At 39.7% G+C, this 21,849-nt stretch overlaps 2 long non-coding RNA genes across 2 annotated transcripts; both read left to right on the top strand.

Moving 5' to 3' along the window:
• Nucleotides 1–4,170: 4,170 nt before the first annotated feature.
• Nucleotides 4,171–8,505, top strand: LOC141546647 (uncharacterized). The gene is made up of 3 exons (XR_012483350.1): nucleotides 4,171–4,196; nucleotides 7,150–7,257; nucleotides 7,937–8,505. It is a non-coding gene; the product is annotated as an uncharacterized LOC141546647 (long non-coding RNA).
• Nucleotides 8,506–10,298: 1,793 nt separating this feature from the next.
• LOC141546645 (uncharacterized) lies at nucleotides 10,299–14,625 on the top strand. Its single transcript, XR_012483348.1, has 3 exons — nucleotides 10,299–10,324; nucleotides 13,270–13,377; nucleotides 14,057–14,625. It is a non-coding gene; the product is annotated as an uncharacterized LOC141546645 (long non-coding RNA).
• Nucleotides 14,626–21,849: the final 7,224 nt, after the last annotated feature.

Raw genomic sequence — 21,849 nt, 5'->3', positions numbered from 1 at the left:
CCTCCCTCTCTTATTCCCAAACCCAGATAGGATAGCCAGCTTTACCCATCAGCAGTATGGGCTAGCTGCAAATAAGGGAAAAATGTTGTTTACCCAATAAGTTTGCCAACAAGTATTTCTTTAGGATTAACCAGCTGGCAAATATAATCATCAGAAAGTAAAGAAGAAACTGGGAAATATCACTAATCATGTGGGAGCTGAAAGAATGACAACTTGAAACTTTTGGAAACAGAAAAAAAACATTTTTTATTTTTAAAAACACATCAAACTCAGAAACATCATCTCTCCCCTTCCCCCCACCAGTACAATAAACTCCAAAGTATAGATATCAAAACTCCCCAACAATCAAACTCAGAAACATCCTCTCTCCCCTTCCCCCCACCAGTGCAATAAACTCCAAAGTATAGATCAAAACTCCCCAACAACAATCTAAATCCCGTTTCAAGTAGATTTCCAAAGACATGTTTTCAATATCGCCAGAATCTGGTCACTCTGGCTTCAGTATCTCCTTTGCTTCAGTATTGGCTTATAGGTTGCCTGAAAAGATAAAATGTGAAAGCATAAGTGAAAGATATGTGTCCATTTGATATACTGGAAAAACCATCCACAAACTGCAATATTTTGGGGGGGGGTTGTATGTATATTTTAATCCAGCTATTCATTCCCTTCTGCCTATAAATCTCTTTTCTACTTCTAAATCCCTTTTTTTAATCTAAATATCTCTTTTCTACCTATAAATGGCTTTTCTTCCTATAGAGCTGTTTGCTACCTATAAATCATTTTTCTTCCTATAAATCACTTTTCTACCTATAAACTTTTCTACTATAAATCTATCTTTTCACTTATCTATCCATCATTATCTTTTTAACTATGCATTAAGTGTATCTATTCAATCTATTTGTTTATCTTCTCTATCCCATTCATCCATCACCAGGAATCTATGTATCTAGTCTATCAGTCTATTAGTCCACTCATGCATTCTTCTATTCACATACTACTCCCTTTACTGTCAGGATCCAACTGGGTTGTTGGGAAGAGAACATCACCTTTAAATCAGAAAACTTTGGGTGTTCTCCGGCATGTCACAATGAGCATCACACAATGAGGTCTCCATGGCCAAGGTAAGCAAGTCAACTGCTCATCTGATGAGGATTGTGCTCAGGCTTTATGCGCAAGTCTTCTTTTAACAATATTTTTTAGGAAACCTCTTTATTTAGAAAACATATGGACTTCCGGACAAAGGAGTAGTGGCAGTAGTAGGAGGTGGAGGCTCAGAAGAAGTAGGAGTAGTATGAGTAGTAACAGTAATAGGAAGAGGAATAAAAGTAGTGATAGAAGTAGTAAAAAGAGTAGTAATGATAAAAGTAATAGTAATGGTAGTAGTATTAATAATAATAGGAGTAGGAATAATAGTAGTAGAAGAAGTAGTAATAGCAACAGTAATAATGATAGGAATAGGAGTGACACTAGTAGGAGTAGGAGTAGGAGTAGCAGTACTAGTAGGAGTAATAGAAATAGTAAAAGTGGTAGTAGAAATAATAGTAGTAGTGGTAGTAAAAGGAGTATTAATAGTAATAGGAGCAATGATAGTACTAGTAGCAGGAGGAAGAGATCTAGAAGGAATAATAACAATAATAAGAGTGGCAGTAATTGTAGTAGTTGGTGGAAGAGTAATAGTAGTAATCGTAGGAGTAATACTAATAGGAGTAGGAAGAGGAGTAATAGTAGAAATAGTAGTAATAATAATAGGGGTAAGAGTACAAGTAATAATAGTAGTAGTAAGAGAATTATCTGACCTTTACACAGTGCTTCACCATCTCCCGAATTCTATAGATCATCTCCTCAAATGCTACCCCTAAGGCTCAGACCAAGTCTTGTGGGAACAGCCAGACTCTCCCATCCTTGGGCCAGGGAGATGCATGTCCTGTTATTTCGGGTTCGGTACCTGTGTTCCAGGCTTCAGGGAAGAAACGAGATCTTTCAACATTTTGGCTTCTGATATTGTCACCCCACCAACCACAAAGAGGATCTGGAGTGGATGGTCACCGGGATGAGGGCGGCCCACCTCTAACAGTCACCACAACAAGGATGGGGTCAGCCCTCAGAAGGGAATGCCAGGTTAATGTTGCTACAAATGAACTATATAAAATCTAAGAGAAAATATATGACTCATTAATGATCAAATACAGATCTTACATTAGGACACAATGTTGCTAGATTTTCACTGTGGAATCACAATTTTAGAACTGGAAATGTAGTTTCCTAGTGGTCATGGAGCTCAACTATCTCATTTAACATGTGAGGAAACTGAGGCTCAGGGAGTTTAAAGTGATAATATAAAGTCATGAAAGTAAGAAATAAACAGCGGAGCAAAATACCACTTGTTTAATGTTACTTTATTACAGTGTCTTTCCCCTACCCCATCCCACCACTTTTTTTTTTTTTAAGAGTAAATATGTTTAGTTATAGGTTAGAAGATTGGAGTATGGAAATATACACACACATATATGGACACCCATACACCCATATATAATGAACACTTAGAGGTAACACGATAGTATTAACAGGATCTGTTTGAATCTTGTCTCTGCCACTTACAACTTGTATGCGCTTGAACAATATATTAACTATACTAAACCTCCTTGTGTCTCAGTGACTTTCTTTGTAAAATATGGAAGTAGAAACCCTGAAATATTGCTGCCAGCTCAAAATCCACGATGCTGTGACTCTACTTGAAAACAAATAGTTCTCAGAGGCTTATCCTCTGTGGAGCAAACATGATTGTATCATTCCCAATTTACAGAGGAGGAAATTGAGGCAAACACAGATTAAGTGACTTGCCCAGAGTCCTACAGCTGGTGTTTGAAATCAGTTGCTGATTCAAGGGAGGTCCAACAGTGTTATCCACTGAACCAGCCAGCTGCCTATAATTTTAGAAAAAGTCTTCATCTATATGTAATTGAATTTAACAAGCATTTATGAAACCTCTAATATGAGCAAGTCATCTTTTTTCTGGGAACCAGCCATAGGATGAGGAAAAAGAAAATAGTTTCCGAACTAAAAGAATTTGCTTTTGTTTGTTTGTTTGCTTTTAAGTGTAGGCTCTCTATTTCCCAGATTATTTGTACTTCTAGTTTATATATAGGGCTAGTCAGCAACCAGGCCCTACCTTGATCTCCTATTAACACTGACTGCAGGAGGGAAGCTGCAGGTACATTATCTCTATGTAGATGCTTTACCTTCATGAACAGGTTAAATCCCGTTTTAAGTCGATCCCGAGGCTTAAGATGCGTTCAATATCGCCAGCATCTGGTCACAACTGGTTCAGTATCTCCTCTGCTTCAGCAGTGGCTTATAGGATGCCTGAAAAGGTAAAATGTTACAGCATAAGTGAAAGATATGTGTCCAATTGATCTACTAGAATAACCATCCACAAAATGCAATTTTGGGGGGGCGTGGGGGAAGAGGGGAAGAAAGAGAAGTCAACAATTTCCCAAGCCAGATAGAAAGCAACCATTTTAGCTTCTATAATATTGAAGAATAAAATATAATAGTTTAATACTGACGTGAAGGCAGTCTCAATCTATGACAGCAGCCCTTGGTATCATGCTGATGAGGGCCCAAATGGATCTCTCTCTCCAGTAATTTATTTACTGATTTACCTAACCCTCCATTGACTCCTTCATTATCTATGTATAATTTAAGGCAGCTATTCATTCTCTTCTGCCTATAAATCTCTTTTCTACCTATAAATCTCGTTTCTTCTCCTAAATCACTTTTTTAACTATATATATATCTCTTTTCTACCTATGTATCGCTTTTTTCATATAAATCCCTTTTCTAACTATAAATCACTTTTTTTCCTATAAATATCTTTTCTACCTATAAACTTTTCTACTATAAATCTATCTTTTCACTTATCTACCGATCATTATCTATTTAACTATGCATCAAGTGTTTCTATTGAATCTATTTGTTTACCCTATCTATCCCATCTATCTATCAGCACTTATCTATGTATCTAGTCTATTAGTCTATTTGTCCACTCATCTATTCTTCTATTCACATACTACTCCCTTGGCTGTCAGGATCCAACTGGGTTGTTGGGGAGAGAACATCCCCTTTAAGTCAGAAAACCTTGGGTGTTCTCAGGCGTGTCACAATGGGCATGACACAATGAGGTCTCCATGGAGAAGGTAAGCAAAGCAAATGCTCATCAGATGAGGGTAGTGCTCACCTGGTATGTGGGTTTTTTTTCTTTTTAAAAATTGTTTGAGGAAAGCTTTTTATTTACAAAACATATGAAGGGGTAAGTTTTTAACACTGACCCTTGCAAAACCTTCTCTTCCAACTTTTCCCCTCCTTCCTTCCACCTCTTCCCCTAGATGACAGGGAAGATGACAGGGGATTCACATGTTAAATATATGAAAATATATGCTTAATCCAATGTATGTAAAAATATTTATACAATTATCTTGCTTATGCATAGATTGTCTTCCTAGTTCTTTTTGTTGACATCATTTTCCCCAATAGAATATAAACTTTGCGGGCAAGACCATTTTGTTTTTACCTTTATGTCTCCAGGGTCTAGTGAAATATACGACCCCTAGTAAGTATGTAATATATGTTTGCTCCTTGTTTAATTGAGCTTTGCTGATTGAGTAGTCTAAGGAAGATGGATGAGGTGGGCTACCAGATGAATGATATGGTCACAAAGGACACAGGGACCAGAAACTGGGGACATGAGTAGAAGCACCAGCGGGAAAGGGAGCCAAGCCCACATATTGCTCTTGGGATGGAGCCTAGGGTTTGGCTGCAAAGCAGAAGGAGCTAGGGCCACGGTTAAGACCCCAGACCGCTTCATCCGGTACCTTTCATCATGTAGAATTTGGAAAACACCCCATTGAACGCTGCAGATCTAGCTAGAATCCCCTTGTTAATTAGGCCAGGGTTGTCTGTACAAGACAAGATCTGTTTCAATCTCGCCTCTATTTTGCTGACCTGTTGCCTCAGTTTCTTTAACTGAGAGAGTGGATATTAGCACCTACCTCCCAGTGATGTTCAGGAGAGAATATGTGTAAAGTGCTTAGCACAGTGCTTGGTACATAGGAGTTTAATAAATGCTTGTTTCCTTAATAAATATTGGTAAATCGGAAGTGATTCGAAGTGGAAAAATGGCAGAGCTACCAAGGAAAAACTCCAACAGTTCTTGCCCTCAAGAAGGTGGTTTTCTGTAGATGAGACCCTCCAAGCCCAAGCCCAGAAGTGGAAAGCCCAAGATGGAGGATGAGAAGGTGCTGTCAGAGAGCAATCCAGACCTCCTCCTCTTCCACCCCCTGGGAGGATTCCCAAGGCCAAGCTAAGGACTAGCTCTGGAAGCCGGCTTGACTGGCTTGTCCAGGGTCTTCTGGGGCCCTTCAGCCAATTAAGGCTGCATCCTGCTTGGGAGTTAGTTTGGTTTCATTTTCTTGCCAGAGCCTGTACATCAATTCCCAAGAGGTATTGTTCCAGCTTTATCAATCAGTGCAAACATCTTTTGTGGCTAACCTGACGTTTGCCACTATCTATGGAATCAAATCAGACGGGGTTTTCCCATCTCCAATCTTGCCGTCTCTAGAGCACCCATTTGCTTTTCTAGCACTCTTACTATCCCCCTTCTTCATCCAGGGGATTTAGGTTCCCAGCTTCTGAAGAAAGGTTAGATTTTCAGAAACAGAAGTTTGACATTTCAGTCATATAGATTATAATGAGCACAAGTCAGGCAGAAGAAACTTCAAAGGGGGAATGGGGGGCTCTAGCACAAGCCTGTGGGGACACCAATTATTTTCTGGCTCAGCCTTCCCCTAGAGCTGAGGGGAAGCACCTGGATGCAAATCTCTAAGCCAGTCCCTTGTCATTCTGAATTGCCCTTCTGGTGTAGAATGGCTGCTCTGCTCCTCCAGGAAGATCCAAAAGACTTCAGCAGGGCCAGTTCCGAGCTTCTCTGGAACTTCTCTGGCTAGAACACAACAGCCCTGCTGCTTGTTAACCCCCACTACCTCTTTGCTCCCAGATTTTCAGACGGTCCCCAGCCTCTGATGGCAAAGGGCCTGCTTACAGTTTTTTCACAATCTCAAAGAAGAACAAATCTGCCTCCCTCTCTTATTCCCAAACCCAGATAGGATAGCCAGCTTTACCCATCAGCAGTATGGGCTAGCTGCAAATAAGGGAAAAATGTTGTTTACCCAATAAGTTTGCCAACAAGTATTTCTTTAGGATTAACCAGCTGGCAAATATAATCATCAGATAGTAAAGAAGAAACTGGGAAATATCACTAATCATGTGGGAGCTGAAAGAATGACAACTTGAAACTTTTGGAAACAGACAAAAAACTTTTTTTTATTTTTAAAAACACATCAAACTCAGAAACATCATCTCTCCCCTTCCCCCCACCAGTACAATAAACTCCAAAGTATAGATATCAAAACTCCCCAACAATCAAACTCAGAAACATCCTCTCTCCCCTTCCCCCCACCAGTGCAATAAACTCCAAAGTATAGATCAAAACTCCCCAACAACAATCTAAATCCCGTTTCAAGTAGATTTCCAAAGACATGTTTTCAATATCGCCAGAATCTGGTCACTCTGGCTTCAGTATCTCCTTTGCTTCAGTACTGGCTTATAGGTTGCCTGAAAAGTTAAAATGTTAAAGCATAAGTGAAAGATATGTGTCCATTTGATATACTGGAAAAACCATCCACGAACTGCAATATTTGGGGGGGGGGTTGTATGTATATTTTAATCCAGCTATTCATTCTCTTCTGCCTATAAATCTCTTTTCTACTTCTAAATCCCTTTTTTTAATCTAAAAATCTCTTTTCTACCTATAAATGGCTTTTCTTCCTATAGAGCTGTTTGCTACCTATAAATCACTTTTCTTCCTATAAATCACTTTTTTTTCCTATAAATATCTTTTCTACTATAAATCTATCTTTTCACTTATCTATCCATCATTATCTTTTTAACTATGCATTAAGTGTATCTATTCAATCTATTTGTTTATCTTCTCTATCCCATTCATCCATCACCAGGAATCTATGTATCTAGTCTATCAGTCTATTAGTCCACTCATCCATTCTTCTATTCACATACTACTCCCTTTGCTGTCAGGATCCAACTGGGTTGTTGGGAAGAGAACATCACCTTGAAGTCAGAAAACTTTGGGTGTTCTCCGGCATGTCACAATGAGCATCACACAATGAGGTCTCCATGGCCAAGGTAAGCAAGTCAACTGTTCATCTGATGAGGATTGTGCTCAGGCTTTATGCGCAAGTCTTCTTTTAACAATATTTTTTAGGAAACCTCTTTATTTAGAAAACATATGGACTTCCGGACAAAGGAGTAGTGGCAGTAGTAGGAGGTGGAGGCGTAGAAGAAGTAGGAGTAGTATGAGTAGTAACAGTAATAGGAAGAGGAATAAAAGTAGTGATAGAAGTAGTAAAAAGAGTAGTAATGATAAAAGTAATAGTAATGGTAGTAGTACTAATAATAATAGGAGTAGGAATAATAGTAGTAGAAGAAGTAGTAATAGCAACAGTAATAATGATAGGAATAGGAGTGACACTAGTAGGAGTAGGAGTAGCAGTAGCAGTAGGAGTAATAGTAATAGTAAAAGTGGTAGTAGAAATAATAGTAGTAGTGGTAGTAAAAGGAGTATTAATAGGAATAGGAGCAATGATAGTACTAGTAGCAGGAGGAAGAGATCTAGAAGGAATAATAACAATAATAAGAGTGGCAGTAATTGTAGTAGTTGGTGGAAGAGTAATAGTAGTAATCGTAGGAGTAATACTAATAGGAGTAGGAAGAGGAGTAATAGTAGAAATAGTAGTAATAATAATAGGGGTAAGAGTACAAGTAATAATAGTAGTAGTAAGAGAATTATCTGACCTTTACACAGTGCTTCACCATCTCCCGAATTCTATAGATCATCTCCTCAAATGCTACCCCTAAGGCTCAGACCAAGTCTTGTGGGAACAGCCAGACTCTCCCATCCTTGGGCCAGGGAGATGCATGTCCTGTTATTTCGGGTTCGGTACCTGTGTTCCAGGCTTCAGGGAAGAAACGAGATCTTTCAACATTTTGGCTTCTGATATTGTCACCCCACCAACCACAAAGAGGATCTGGAGTGGATGGTCACCGGGATGAGGGCGGCCCACCTCTAACAGTCACCACAACAAGGATGGGGTCAGCCCTCAGAAGGGAATGCCAGGTTAATGTTGCTACAAATGAACTATATAAAATCCAAGAGAAAATATATGACTCATTAATGATCAAATACAGATCTTACATTAGGACACAATGTTGCTAGATTTTCACTGTGGAATCACAATTTTAGAACTGGAAATGTAGTTTCCTAGTGGTCATGGAGCTCAACTATCTCATTTAACATGTGAGGAAACTGAGGCTCAGGGAGTTTAAAGTGATAATATAAAGTCATGAAAGTAAGAAATAAACAGCAGAGCAAAATACCACTTGTTTAATGTTACTTTATTACAGTGTCTTTCCCCTACCCCATCCCACCACTTTTTTTTTTTTAAGAGTAAATATGTTTAGTTATAGGTTAGAAGATTGGAGTATGGAAATATACACACACATATATGGACACCCATACACCCATATATAATGAACACTTAGAGGTAACACGATATTATTAACAGGATCTGTTTGAATCTTGTCTCTGCCACTTACAACTTGTATGCGCTTGAACAATATATTAACTATACTAAACCTCCTTGTGTCTCAGTGACTTTCTTTGTAAAATATGGAAGTAGAAACCCTGAAATATTGCTGCCAGCTCAAAATCCACGATGCTGTGACTCTACTTGAAAACAAATAGTTCTCAGAGGCTTATCCTCTGTAGAGCAAACATGATTGTATCATTCCCAATTTACAGAGGAGGAAATTGAGGCAAACACAGATTAAGTGACTTGCCCAGAGTCCTACAGCTGGTGTTTGAAATCACTTGCTGATTCAAGGGAGGTCCAACAGTGTTATCCACTGAACCAGCCAGCTGCCTATAATTTTAGAAAAAGTCTTCATCTATATGTAATTGAATTTAACAAGCATTTATGAAACCTCTAATATGAGCAAGTCATCTTTTTTCTGGGAACCAGCCATAGGATGAGGAAAAAGAAAATAGTTTCCGAACTAAAAGAATTTGCTTTTGTTTGTTTGTTTGCTTTTAAGTGTAGGCTCTCTATTTCCCAGATTATTTGTACTTCTAGTATATATATAGGGCTAGTCAGCAACCAGGCCCTACCTTGATCTCCTATTAACAATGACTGCAGGAGGGAAGCTGCAGGTACATTATCTCTATGTAGATGCTTTACCTTCATGAACAGGTTAAATCCCGTTTTAAGTCGATCCCGAGGCTTAAGATGCGTTCAATATCGCCAGCATCTGGTCACAACTGGTTCAGTATCTCCTCTGCTTCAGCAGTGGCTTATAGGATGCCTGAAAAGGTAAAATGTTACAGCATAAGTGAAAGATATGTGTCCAATTGATCTACTAGAATAACCATCCACAAAATGCAATTTTGGGGGGGCGTGGGGGAAGAGGGGAAGAAAGAGAAGTCAACAATTTCCCAAGCCAGATAGAAAGCAACCATTTTAGCTTCTATAATATTGAAGAATAAAATATAATAGTTTAATACTGACGAGAAAGCAGTCTCAATCTATGACAGCAGACCTTGGTATCATGCTGATGAGGGCCCAAATGGATCTCTCTCTCCAGTAATTTATTTACTGATTTACCTAACCCTCCATTGACTCCTTCATTATCTATGTATAATTTAAGGCAGCTATTCATTCTCTTCTGCCTATAAATCTCTTTTCTACCTATAAATCTCGTTTCTTCTCCTAAATCACTTTTTTAACTATATATATCTCTTTTCTACCTATGTATCGCTTTTTTCATATAAATCTCTTTTCTAACTATAAATCACTTTTTTTTCCTATAAATATCTTTTCTACCTATAAACTTTTCTACTATAAATCTATCTTTTCACTTATCTACCGATCATTATCTATTTAACTATGCATCAAGTGTATCTATTGAATCTATTTGTTTACCCTATCTATCCCATCTATCTATCAGCACTTATCTATGTATCTAGTCTATTAGTCTATTTGTCCACTCATCTATTCTTCTATTCACATACTACTCCCTTGGCTGTCAGGATCCAACTGGGTTGTTGGGGAGAGAACATCCCCTTTAAGTCAGAAAACCTTGGGTGTTCTCAGGCGTGTCACAATGGGCATGACACAATGAGGTCTCCATGGAGAAGGTAAGCAAAGCAAATGCTCATCAGATGAGGGTAGTGCTCACCTGGTATGTGGGTTTTTTTTCTTTTTAAAAATTGTTTGAGGAAAGCTTTTTATTTACAAAACATATGAAGGGGTAAGTTTTTAACACTGACCCTTGCAAAACCTTCTCTTCCAACTTTTCCCCTCCTTCCTTCCACCTCTTCCCCTAGATGACAGGGAAGATGACAGGGGATTCACATGTTAAATATATGAAAATATATGCTTAATCCAATGTATGTAAAAATATTTATACAATTATCTTGCTTATGCATAGATTGTCTTCCTAGTTCTTTTTGTTGACATCATTTTCCCCAATAGAATATAAACTTTGCGGGCAAGACCATTTTGTTTTTACCTTTATGTCTCCAGGGTCTAGTGAAATATACGACCCCTAGTAAGTATGTAATATATGTTTGCTCCTTGTTTAATTGAGCTTTGCTGATTGAGTAGTCTAAGGAAGATGGATGAGGTGGGCTACCAGATGAATGATATGGTCACAAAGGACACAGGGACCAGAAACTGGGGACATGAGTAGAAGCACCAGCGGGAAAGGGAGCCAAGCCCACATATTGCTCTTGGGATGGAGCCTAGGGTTTGGCTGCAAAGCAGAAGGAGCTAGGGCCACGGTTAAGACCCCAGACCGCTTCATCCGGTACCTTTCATCATGTAGAATTTGGAAAACACCCCATTGAACGCTGCAGATCTAGAATCCCCTTGTTAATTAGGCCAGGGTTGTCTGTACAAGACAAGATCTGTTTCAATCTCGCCTCTATTTTGCTGACCTGTTGCCTCAGTTTCTTTAACTGAGAGAGTGGATATTAGCACCTACCTCCCAGTGATGTTCAGGAGAGAATATGTGTAAAGTGCTTAGCACAGTGCTTGGTACATAGGAGTTTAATAAATGCTTGTTTCCTTAATAAATATTGGTAAATCGGAAGTGATTCGAAGTGGAAAAATGGCAGAGCTACCAAGGAAAAACTCCAACAGTTCTTGCCCTCAAGAAGGTGGTTTTCTGTAGATGAGACCCTCCAAGCCCAAGCCCAGAAGTGGAAAGCCCAAGATGGAGGATGAGAAGGTGCTGTCAGAGAGCAATCCAGACCTCCTCCTCTTCCACCCCCTGGGAGGATTCCCAAGGCCAAGCTAAGGACTAGCTCTGGAAGCCGGCTTGACTGGCTTGTCCAGGGTCTTCTGGGGCCCTTCAGCCAATTAAGGCTGCATCCTGCTTGGGAGTTAGTTTGGTTTCATTTTCTTGCCAGAGCCTGTACATCAATTCCCAAGAGGTATTGTTCCAGCTTTATCAATCAGTGCAAACATCTTTTGTGGCTAACCTGACGTTTGCCACTATCTATGGAATCAAATCAGACGGGGTTTTCCCATCTCCAATCTTGCCGTCTCCAGAGCACCCATTTGCTTTTCTAGCACTCTTACTATCCCCCTTCTTCATCCAGGGGATTTAGGTTCCCAGCTTCTGAAGAAAGGTTAGATTTTCAGAAACAGAAGTTTGACATTTCAGTCATATAGATTATAATGAGCACAAGTCAGGCAGAAGAAACTTCAAAGGGGGAATGGGGGGCTCTAGCACAAGCCTGTGGGGACACCAATTATTTTCTGGCTCAGCCTTCCCCTAGAGCTGAGGGGAAGCACCTGGATGCAAATCTCTAAGCCAGTCCCTTGTCATTCTGAATTGCCCTTCTGGTGTAGAATGGCTGCTCTGCTCCTCCAGGAAGATCCAAAAGACTTCAGCAGGGCCAGTTCCGAGCTTCTCTGGAACTTCTCTGGCTAGAACACAACAGCCCTGCTGCTTGTTAACCCCCACTACCTCTTTGCTCCCAGATTTTCAGACGGTCCCCAGCCTCTGATGGCAAAGGGCCTGCTTACAGTTTTTTCACAATCTCAAAGAAGAACAAATCTGCCTCCCTCTCTTATTCCCAAACCCAGATAGGATAGCCAGCTTTACCCATCAGCAGTATGGGCTAGCTGCAAATAAGGGAAAAATGTTGTTTACCCAATAAGTTTGCCAACAAGTATTTCTTTAGGATTAACCAGCTGGCAAATATAATCATCAGATAGTAAAGAAGAAACTGGGAAATATCACTAATCATGTGGGAGCTGAAAGAATGACAACTTGAAACTTTTGGAAACAGAAAAAAAAACATTTTTTATTTTTAAAAACACATCAAACTCAGAAACATCATCTCTCCCCTTCCCCCCACCAGTACAATAAACTCCAAAGTATAGATATCAAAACTCCCCAACAATCAAACTCAGAAACATCCTCTCTCCCCTTCCCCCCACCAGTGCAATAAACTCCAAAGTATAGATCAAAACTCCCCAACAACAATCTAAATCCCGTTTCAAGTAGATTTCCAAAGATATGTTTTCAATATCGCCAGAATCTGGTCACTCTGGCTTCAGTATCTCCTTTGCTTCAGTATTGGCTTATAGGTTGCCTGAAAAGATAAAATGTTAAAGCATAAGTGAAAGATATGTGTCCATTTGATATACTGGAAAAACCATCCACGAACTGCAATATTTGGGGGGGGGGTTGTATGTATATTTTAATCCAGCTATTCATTCTCTTCTGCCTATAAATCTCTTTTCTACTTCTAAATCCCTTTTTTTAATCTAAATATCTCTTTTCTACCTATAAATGGCTTTTCTTCCTATAGAGCTGTTTGCTACCTATAAATCACTTTTCTTCCTATAAATCACTTTTCTACCTATAAACTTTTCTACTATAAATCTATCTTTTCACTTATCTATCCATCATTATCTTTTTAACTATGCATTAAGTGTATCTATTCAATCTATTTGTTTATCTTCTCTATCCCATTCATCCATCACCAGGAATCTATGTATCTAGTCTATCAGTCTATTAGTCCACTCATCCATTCTTCTATTCACATACTACTCCCTTTGCTGTCAGGATCCAACTGGGTTGTTGGGAAGAGAACATCACCTTGAAGTCAGAAAACTTTGGGTGTTCTCCGGCATGTCACAATGAGCATCACACAATGAGGTCTCCATGGCCAAGGTAAGCAAGTCAACTGCTCATCTGATGAGGATTGTGCTCAGGCTTTATGCGCAAGTCTTCTTTTAACAATATTTTTTAGGAAACCTCTTTATTTAGAAAACATATGGACTTCCGGACAAAGGAGTAGTGGCAGTAGTAGGAGGTGGAGGCGTAGAAGAAGTAGGAGTAGTATGAGTAGTAACAGTAATAGGAAGAGGAATAAAAGTAGTGATAGAAGTAGTAAAAAGAGTAGTAATGATAAAAGTAATAGTAATGGTAGTAGTACTAATAATAATAGGAGTAGGAATAATAGTAGTAGAAGAAGTAGTAATAGCAACAGTAATAATGATAGGAATAGGAGTGACACTAGTAGGAGTAGGAGTAGCAGTAGCAGTAGGAGTAATAGTAATAGTAAAAGTGGTAGTAGAAATAATAGTAGTAGTGGTAGTAAAAGGAGTATTAATAGGAATAGGAGCAATGATAGTACTAGTAGCAGGAGGAAGAGATCTAGAAGGAATAATAACAATAATAAGAGTGGCAGTAATTGTAGTAGTTGGTGGAAGAGTAATAGTAGTAATCGTAGGAGTAATACTAATAGGAGTAGGAAGAGGAGTAATAGTAGAAATAGTAGTAATAATAATAGGGGTAAGAGTACAAGTAATAATAGTAGTAGTAAGAGAATTATCTGACCTTTACACAGTGCTTCACCATCTCCCGAATTCTATAGATCATCTCCTCAAATGCTACCCCTAAGGCTCAGACCAAGTCTTGTGGGAACAGCCAGACTCTCCCATCCTTGGGCCAGGGAGATGCATGTCCTGTTATTTCGGGTTCGGTACCTGTGTTCCAGGCTTCAGGGAAGAAACGAGATCTTTCAACATTTTGGCTTCTGATATTGTCACCCCACCAACCACAAAGAGGATCTGGAGTGGATGGTCACCGGGATGAGGGCGGCCCACCTCTAACAGTCACCACAACAAGGATGGGGTCAGCCCTCAGAAGGGAATGCCAGGTTAATGTTGCTACAAATGAACTATATAAAATCCAAGAGAAAATATATGACTCATTAATGATCAAATACAGATCTTACATTAGGACACAATGTTGCTAGATTTTCACTGTGGAATCACAATTTTAGAACTGGAAATGTAGTTTCCTAGTGGTCATGGAGCTCAACTATCTCATTTAACATGTGAGGAAACTGAGGCTCAGGGAGTTTAAAGTGATAATATAAAGTCATGAAAGTAAGAAATAAACAGCAGAGCAAAATACCACTTGTTTAATGTTACTTTATTACAGTGTCTTTCCCCTACCCCATCCCACCACTTTTTTTTTTTTAAGAGTAAATATGTTTAGTTATAGGTTAGAAGATTGGAGTATGGAAATATACACACACATATATGGACACCCATACACCCATATATAATGAACACTTAGAGGTAACACGATAGTATTAACAGGATCTGTTTGAATCTTGTCTCTGCCACTTACAACTTGTATGCGCTTGAACAATATATTAACTATACTAAACCTCCTTGTGTCTCAGTGACTTTCTTTGTAAAATATGGAAGTAGAAACCCTGAAATATTGCTGCCAGCTCAAAATCCACGATGCTGTGACTCTACTTGAAAACAAATAGTTCTCAGAGGCTTATCCTCTGTGGAGCAAACATGATTGTATCATTCCCAATTTACAGAGGAGGAAATTGAGGCAAACACAGATTAAGTGACTTGCCCAGAGTCCTACAGCTGGTGTTTGAAATCACTTGCTGATTCAAGGGAGGTCCAACAGTGTTATCCACTGAACCAGCCAGCTGCCTATAATTTTAGAAAAAGTCTTCATCTATATGTAATTGAATTTAACAAGCATTTATGAAACCTCTAATATGAGCAAGTCATCTTTTTTCTGGGAACCAGCCATAGGATGAGGAAAAAGAAAATAGTTTCCGAACTAAAAGAATTTGCTTTTGTTTGTTTGTTTGCTTTTAAGTGTAGGCTCTCTATTTCCCAGATTATTTGTACTTCTAGTATATATATAGGGCTAGTCAGCAACCAGGCCCTACCTTGATCTCCTATTAACACTGACTGCAGGAGGGAAGCTGCAGGTACATTATCTCTATGTAGATGCTTTACCTTCATGAACAGGTTAAATCCCGTTTTAAGTCGATCCCGAGGCTTAAGATGCGTTCAATATCGCCAGCATCTGGTCACAACTGGTTCAGTATCTCCTCTGCTTCAGCAGTGGCTTATAGGATGCCTGAAAAGGTAAAATGTTACAGCATAAGTGAAAGATATGTGTCCAATTGATCTACTAGAATAACCATCCACAAAATGCAATTTTGGGGGGGCGTGGGGGAAGAGGGGAAGAAAGAGAAGTCAACAATTTCCCAAGCCAGATAGAAAGCAACCATTTTAGCTTCTATAATATTGAAGAATAAAATATAATAGTTTAATACTGACGTGAAGGCAGTCTCAATCTATGACAGCAGCCCTTGGTATCATGCTGATGAGGGCCCAAATGGATCTCTCTCTCCAGTAATTTATTTACTGATTTACCTAACCCTCCATTGACTCCTTCATTATCTATGTATAATTTAAGGCAGCTATTCATTCTCTTCTGCCTATACATCTCTTTTCTACCTATAAATCTCGTTTCTTCTCCTAAATCACTTTTTTAACTATATATATCTCTTTTCTACCTATGTATCGCTTTTTTCATATAAATCTCTTTTCTAACTATAAATCACTTTTTTTTCCTATAAATATCTTTTCTACCTATAAACTTTTCTACTATAAATCTATCTTTTCACTTATCTACCGATCATTATCTATTTAACTATGCATCAAGTGTATCTATTGAATCTATTTGTTTACCCTATCTATCCCATCTATCTATCAGCACTTATCTATGTATCTAGTCTATTAGTCTATTTGTCCACTCATCTATTCTTCTATTCACATACTACTCCCTTGGCTGTCAGGATCCAACTGGGTTGTTGGGGAGAGAACATCCCCTTTAAGTCAGAAAACCTTGGGTGTTCTCAGGCGTGTCACAATGGGCATGACACAATGAGGTCTCCATGGAGAAGGTAAGCAAAGCAAATGCTCATCAGATGAGGGTAGTGCTCACCTGGTATGTGGGTTTTTTTTCTTTTTAAAAATTGTTTGAGGAAAGCTTTTTATTTACAAAACATATGAAGGGGTAAGTTTTTAACACTGACCCTTGCAAAACCTTCTCTTCCAACTTTTCCCCTCCTTTCTTCCACCTCTTCCCCTAGATGACAGGGAAGATGACAGGGGATTCACATGTTAAATATATGAAAATATATGCTTAATCCAATGTATGTAAAAATATTTATACAATTATCTTGCTTATGCATAGATTGTCTTCCTAGTTCTTTTTGTTGACATCATTTTCCCCAATAGAATATAAACTTTGCGGGCAAGACCATTTTGTTTTTACCTTTATGTCTCCAGGGTCTAGTGAAATATACGACCCCTAGTAAGTATGTAATATATGTTTGCTCCTTGTTTAATTGAGCTTTGCTGATTGAGTAGTCTAAGGAAGATGGATGAGGTGGGCTACCAGATGAATGATATGGTCACAAAGGACACAGGGACCAGAAATTGGGGACATGAGTAGAAGCACCAGCGGGAAAGGGAGCCAAGCCCACATATTGCTCTTGGGATGGAGCCTAGGGTTTGGCTGCAAAGCAGAAGGAGCTAGGGCCACGGTTAAGACCCCAGACCGCTTCATCCGGTACCTTTCATCATGTAGAATTTGGAAAACACCCCATTGAACGCTGCAGATCTAGAATCCCCTTGTTAATTAGGCCAGGGTTGTCTGTACAAGACAAGATCTGTTTCAATCTCGCCTCTATTTTGCTGACCTGTTGCCTCAGTTTCTTTAACTGAGAGAGTGGATATTAGCACCTACCTCCCAGTGATGTTCAGGAGAGAATATGTGTAAAGTGCTTAGCACAGTGCTTGGTACATAGGAGTTTAATAAATGCTTGTTTCCTTAATAAATATTGGTAAATCGGAAGTGATTCGAAGTGGAAAAATGGCAGAGCTACCAAGGAAAAACTCCAACAGTTCTTGCCCTCAAGAAGGTGGTTTTCTGTAGATGAGACCCTCCAAGCCCAAGCCCAGAAGTGGAAAGCCCAAGATGGAGGATGAGAAGGTGCTGTCAGAGAGCAATCCAGACCTCCTCCTCTTCCACCCCCTGGGAGGATTCCCAAGGCCAAGCTAAGGACTAGCTCTGGAAGCCGGCTTGACTGGCTTGTCCAGGGTCTTCTGGGGCCCTTCAGCCAATTAAGGCTGCATCCTGCTTGGGAGTTAGTTTGGTTTCATTTTCTTGCCAGAGCCTGTACATCAATTCCCAAGAGGTATTGTTCCAGCTTTATCAATCAGTGCAAACATCTTTTGTGGCTAACCTGACCTTTGCCACTATCTATGGAATCAAATCAGACGGGGTTTTCCCATCTCCAATCTTGCCGTCTCCAGAGCACCCATTTGCTTTTCTAGCACTCTTACTATCCCCCTTCTTCATCCAGGGGATTTAGGTTCCCAGCTTCTGAAGAAAGGTTAGATTTTCAGAAACAGAAGTTTGACATTTCACTCATATAGATTATAATGAGCACAAGTCAGGCAGAAGAAACTTCAAAGGGGGAATGGGGGGCTCTAGCACAAGCCTGTGGGGACACCAATTATTTTCTGGCTCAGCCTTCCCCTAGAGCTGAGGGGAAGCACCTGGATGCAAATCTCTAAGCCAGTCCCTTGTCATTCTGAATTGCCCTTCTGGTGTAGAATGGCTGCTCTGCTCCTCCAGGAAGATCCAAAAGACTTCAGCAGGGCCAGTTCCGAGCTTCTCTGGAACTTCTCTGGCTAGAACACAACAGCCCTGCTGCTTGTTAACCCCCACTACCTCTTTGCTCCCAGATTTTCAGACGGTCCCCAGCCTCTGATGGCAAAGGGCCTGCTTACAGTTTTTTCACAATCTCAAAGAAGAACAAATCTGCCTCCCTCTCTTATTCCCAAACCCAGATAGGATAGCCAGCTTTACCTTTACCCATCAGCAGTATGGGCTAGCTGCAAATAAGGGAAAAATGTAGTTTACCCAATAAGTTTGCCAACAAGTATTTCTTTAGGATTAACCAGCTGGCAAATATAATCATCAGATAGTAAAGAAGAAACTGGGAAATATCACTAATCATGTGGGAGCTGAAAGAATGACAACTTGAAACTTTTGGAAACAGAAAAAAAACATTTTTTATTTTTAAAAACACATCAAACTCAGAAACATCATCTCTCCCCTTCCCCCCACCAGTACAATAAACTCCAAAGTATAGATATCAAAACTCCCCAACAATCAAACTCAGAAACATCCTCTCTCCCCTTCCCCCCACCAGTGCAATAAACTCCAAAGTATAGATCAAAACTCCCCAACAACAATCTAAATCCCGTTTCAAGTAGATTTCCAAAGACATGTTTTCAATATCGCCAGAATCTGGTCACTCTGGCTTCAGTATCTCCTTTGCTTCAGTACTGGCTTATAGGTTGCCTGAAAAGATAAAATGTTAAAGCATAAGTGAAAGATATGTGTCCATTTGACACATCCACAAACTGCAATATTTTGGGTGGGGGTTGTATGTATATTTTAATCCAGCTATTCATTCTCTTCTGCCTATAAATCTCTTTTCTACTTCTAAATCCCCTTTTTTAATCTAAAAATCTCTTTTCTACCTATAAATGGCTTTTCTTCCTATAGAGCTGTTTGCTACCTATAAATCACTTTTCTTCCTATAAATCACTTTTCTACCTATAAACTTTTCTACTATAAATCTATCTTTTCACTTATCTATCCATCATTATCTTTTTAACTATGCATTAAGTGTATCTATTCAATCTATTTGTTTATCTTCTCTATCCCATTCATCCATCACCAGGAATCTATGTATCTAGTCTATCAGTCTATTAGTCCACTCATCCATTCTTCTATTCACATACTACTCCCTTTGCTGTCAGGATGCAACTGGGTTGTTGGGAAGAGAACATCACCTTGAAGTCAGAAAACTTTGGGTGTTCTCCGGCATGTCACAATGAGCATCACACAATGAGGTCTCCATGGCCAAGGTAAGCAAGTCAACTGCTCATCTGATGAGGATTGTGCTCAGGCTTTATGCGGAAGTCTTCTTTTAACAATATTTCTTAGGAAACCTCTTTATGTAGAAAATATACACAGGAACAAGTTTTCAACACTGAACCTTGCGAAACCTCCTGTTCCAACATTCCCCCTCCTTCTTTCCACCTCCTTCCCTAAATGACCAGTCATTACATGTTATATATGTGAAAATATATGATAAATCCAATGTATATGAAAATATTTATGCAATTATCTTGCTTATGCAGAGATTTTCTTCCTATTTTTTTTTTTGTTGACATCATTTTCCGCAATAATATATAAACTTTGAGGGCAAGACCATTTTGTTTTTATCTTTATGTCTCCAGGGTCTAGTGTAATATCTGACCCCTAGTAAGTATGTAATATATGTTTTGCTCCTTGTTTAATTGTGCTTTGCTGATTGAGTAGTCTAAGGCCTGATGGATGAGGTGTACTACCAAATGAATGATACGGTCACAAAAGACACAGGGACCAGAATGTGAAGACATGAGTAGAAGCAGCCAGGGGGAAAGGGAGCTAAGCCCACATATTGCTCTTGGGATGGAGCCTAGGGCCATGGTTAAGTCCCTGGACCTCTTCATCAGGTACCTTTCATCTTGGACAATTTGGAAAACAGCCCTTTGAAAGACGCAAATCTTGGATCCCTTTGTTAATTAGGCCAGGGTTGTCTGTACAAGACACATCCAATCTTAGGCCAAGGTTATCATGTTAGATCCATAGGATAGTAAGTCTGGAAGAGGTCACGAGCAACATGCCCTGAGAACAACATCTGCTTAATACACCAATAAATCTAATGTTGCAACAACTGGGGGAAGAGATTGAAGCTCACATTAAACAGAAGCATTTGCTTTGAGAAATTGTAGGGTAAAGACCCTTTTCAATGAAATAAAACGATGTGTTCCAATCGTCAAGCAGCCGAGTTCCCTGAATAAATCCAACCAATTTAAATCCAAGGCTAGGAACAGGCCAGGATGTCTGCTAAACTTTGCATGTATCCCAATTGGATCCTCCTCTCAAACCTGGAAGTGGAGGTATTCTTTTTTTCCCCCTTTCAAAAATGAGCTAGCTGGGCCCCCTCTCCCTTGGTGACAAGGCCAGTGAGCCTGAGGCCACATCTGGCTTCAGGCCTGGGATCTGTCTGCTGCACTGGGCATTTGATGAATGCTTGGTGACTAAAACCCAAGAACATTACCATTGCCTCACTGGCTCAGACCTCCAACTTACCCCTCCCCTCAGTAACCTGTCTCTGCCCCGTGAAGCCCAAGAGTGTGCCATGAACACTGGAGCGGCTACATCTCCTGGTAAGCAATGCACAATGAAGGAAAAGCACTCAGCGCCTTCCCATGCTAGTATCCCGGCAGCCGGGGAGCTCCTTCTCTGATCAGTGAGCATGGGTAAGATTTAGAGCCTTCCAGGTTGAGGAAGGGGCTCTAAGCTGTTTGCAGATACCCTCCTTAAAGGGTGCCAGGGTGACTCCCTACAATTATTGACCATTCTTTTATGCTTCATGATTGTCCTGAGTAATGGAATTTTTGAGTTTGCAGACTAAGAGGGATTAGAGCTTGGTGCTGTGGGATGCAAGGCCTCCCTTTGTTTGTCTGTGTGTGCCTTACATCCCAGGGAGTGCATTCGGTGGATCTATGAGAAATTATTCTGTCTGTATTAATAAATACACCCAGGCTTTTAAAGAAGTAATTGGCAACAGAGAAGCAACAAGTGCCTCTGGCATTGCCCACAGAAATAGAACTGGTTCTTCACCAGCTCCAAGGTGGAGGCTGATAGTTCTGTATGGGTTCCTCACAGAACCACAGTTCAAGTAACCAAGGAGTAGGCCTGGGGAGACTCAGCCAGGTCTATTCCTCCTTCAGTTTCCCAAGGAATTCAGAGCAACTTCAGCTTGGAACAGAGTGTCCTCATAAAGAATGGAGACATTTCCAGGAGTGGAGAGAGGGGGAAAATTCCAAGTTCCTAGTGCACAGGTTCTCAACCTGGGATATATCACGTTTATTTTCAAAACTAATTTTAATAATGAATGTCGAAAACTGTCTTTACCTGTATTTGGAAAAAATAAAACACTATTGAGAAAAAAACATTTTAAAACAGCATTTCAGTAATAGTGATTCCCTCGTTATCCTGTTCCTTTGTTTTAAGCATTTAAAAACGTCTATTCCTAGAAGAGGCATTCAGCAGTAAGTCAAAAAAGTCCATGATCCAAAAAAGTTAAGAAAGAAAAGATGATTAAAAGAAGTCAGGACTCGACTTTAGACTCTGTCTACTACTGTGTGCCTGTAGTTGTCTGTATTTGAAACA

This window comes from Sminthopsis crassicaudata, chromosome 6 (assembly GCF_048593235.1).
Source record: "Sminthopsis crassicaudata isolate SCR6 chromosome 6, ASM4859323v1, whole genome shotgun sequence".
Taxonomy (NCBI): domain Eukaryota; kingdom Metazoa; phylum Chordata; class Mammalia; order Dasyuromorphia; family Dasyuridae; genus Sminthopsis; species Sminthopsis crassicaudata.
The sequence above is the reverse complement of the archived record's forward strand: the minus strand, read 5'-3'. Positions and strand labels throughout refer to the sequence as shown.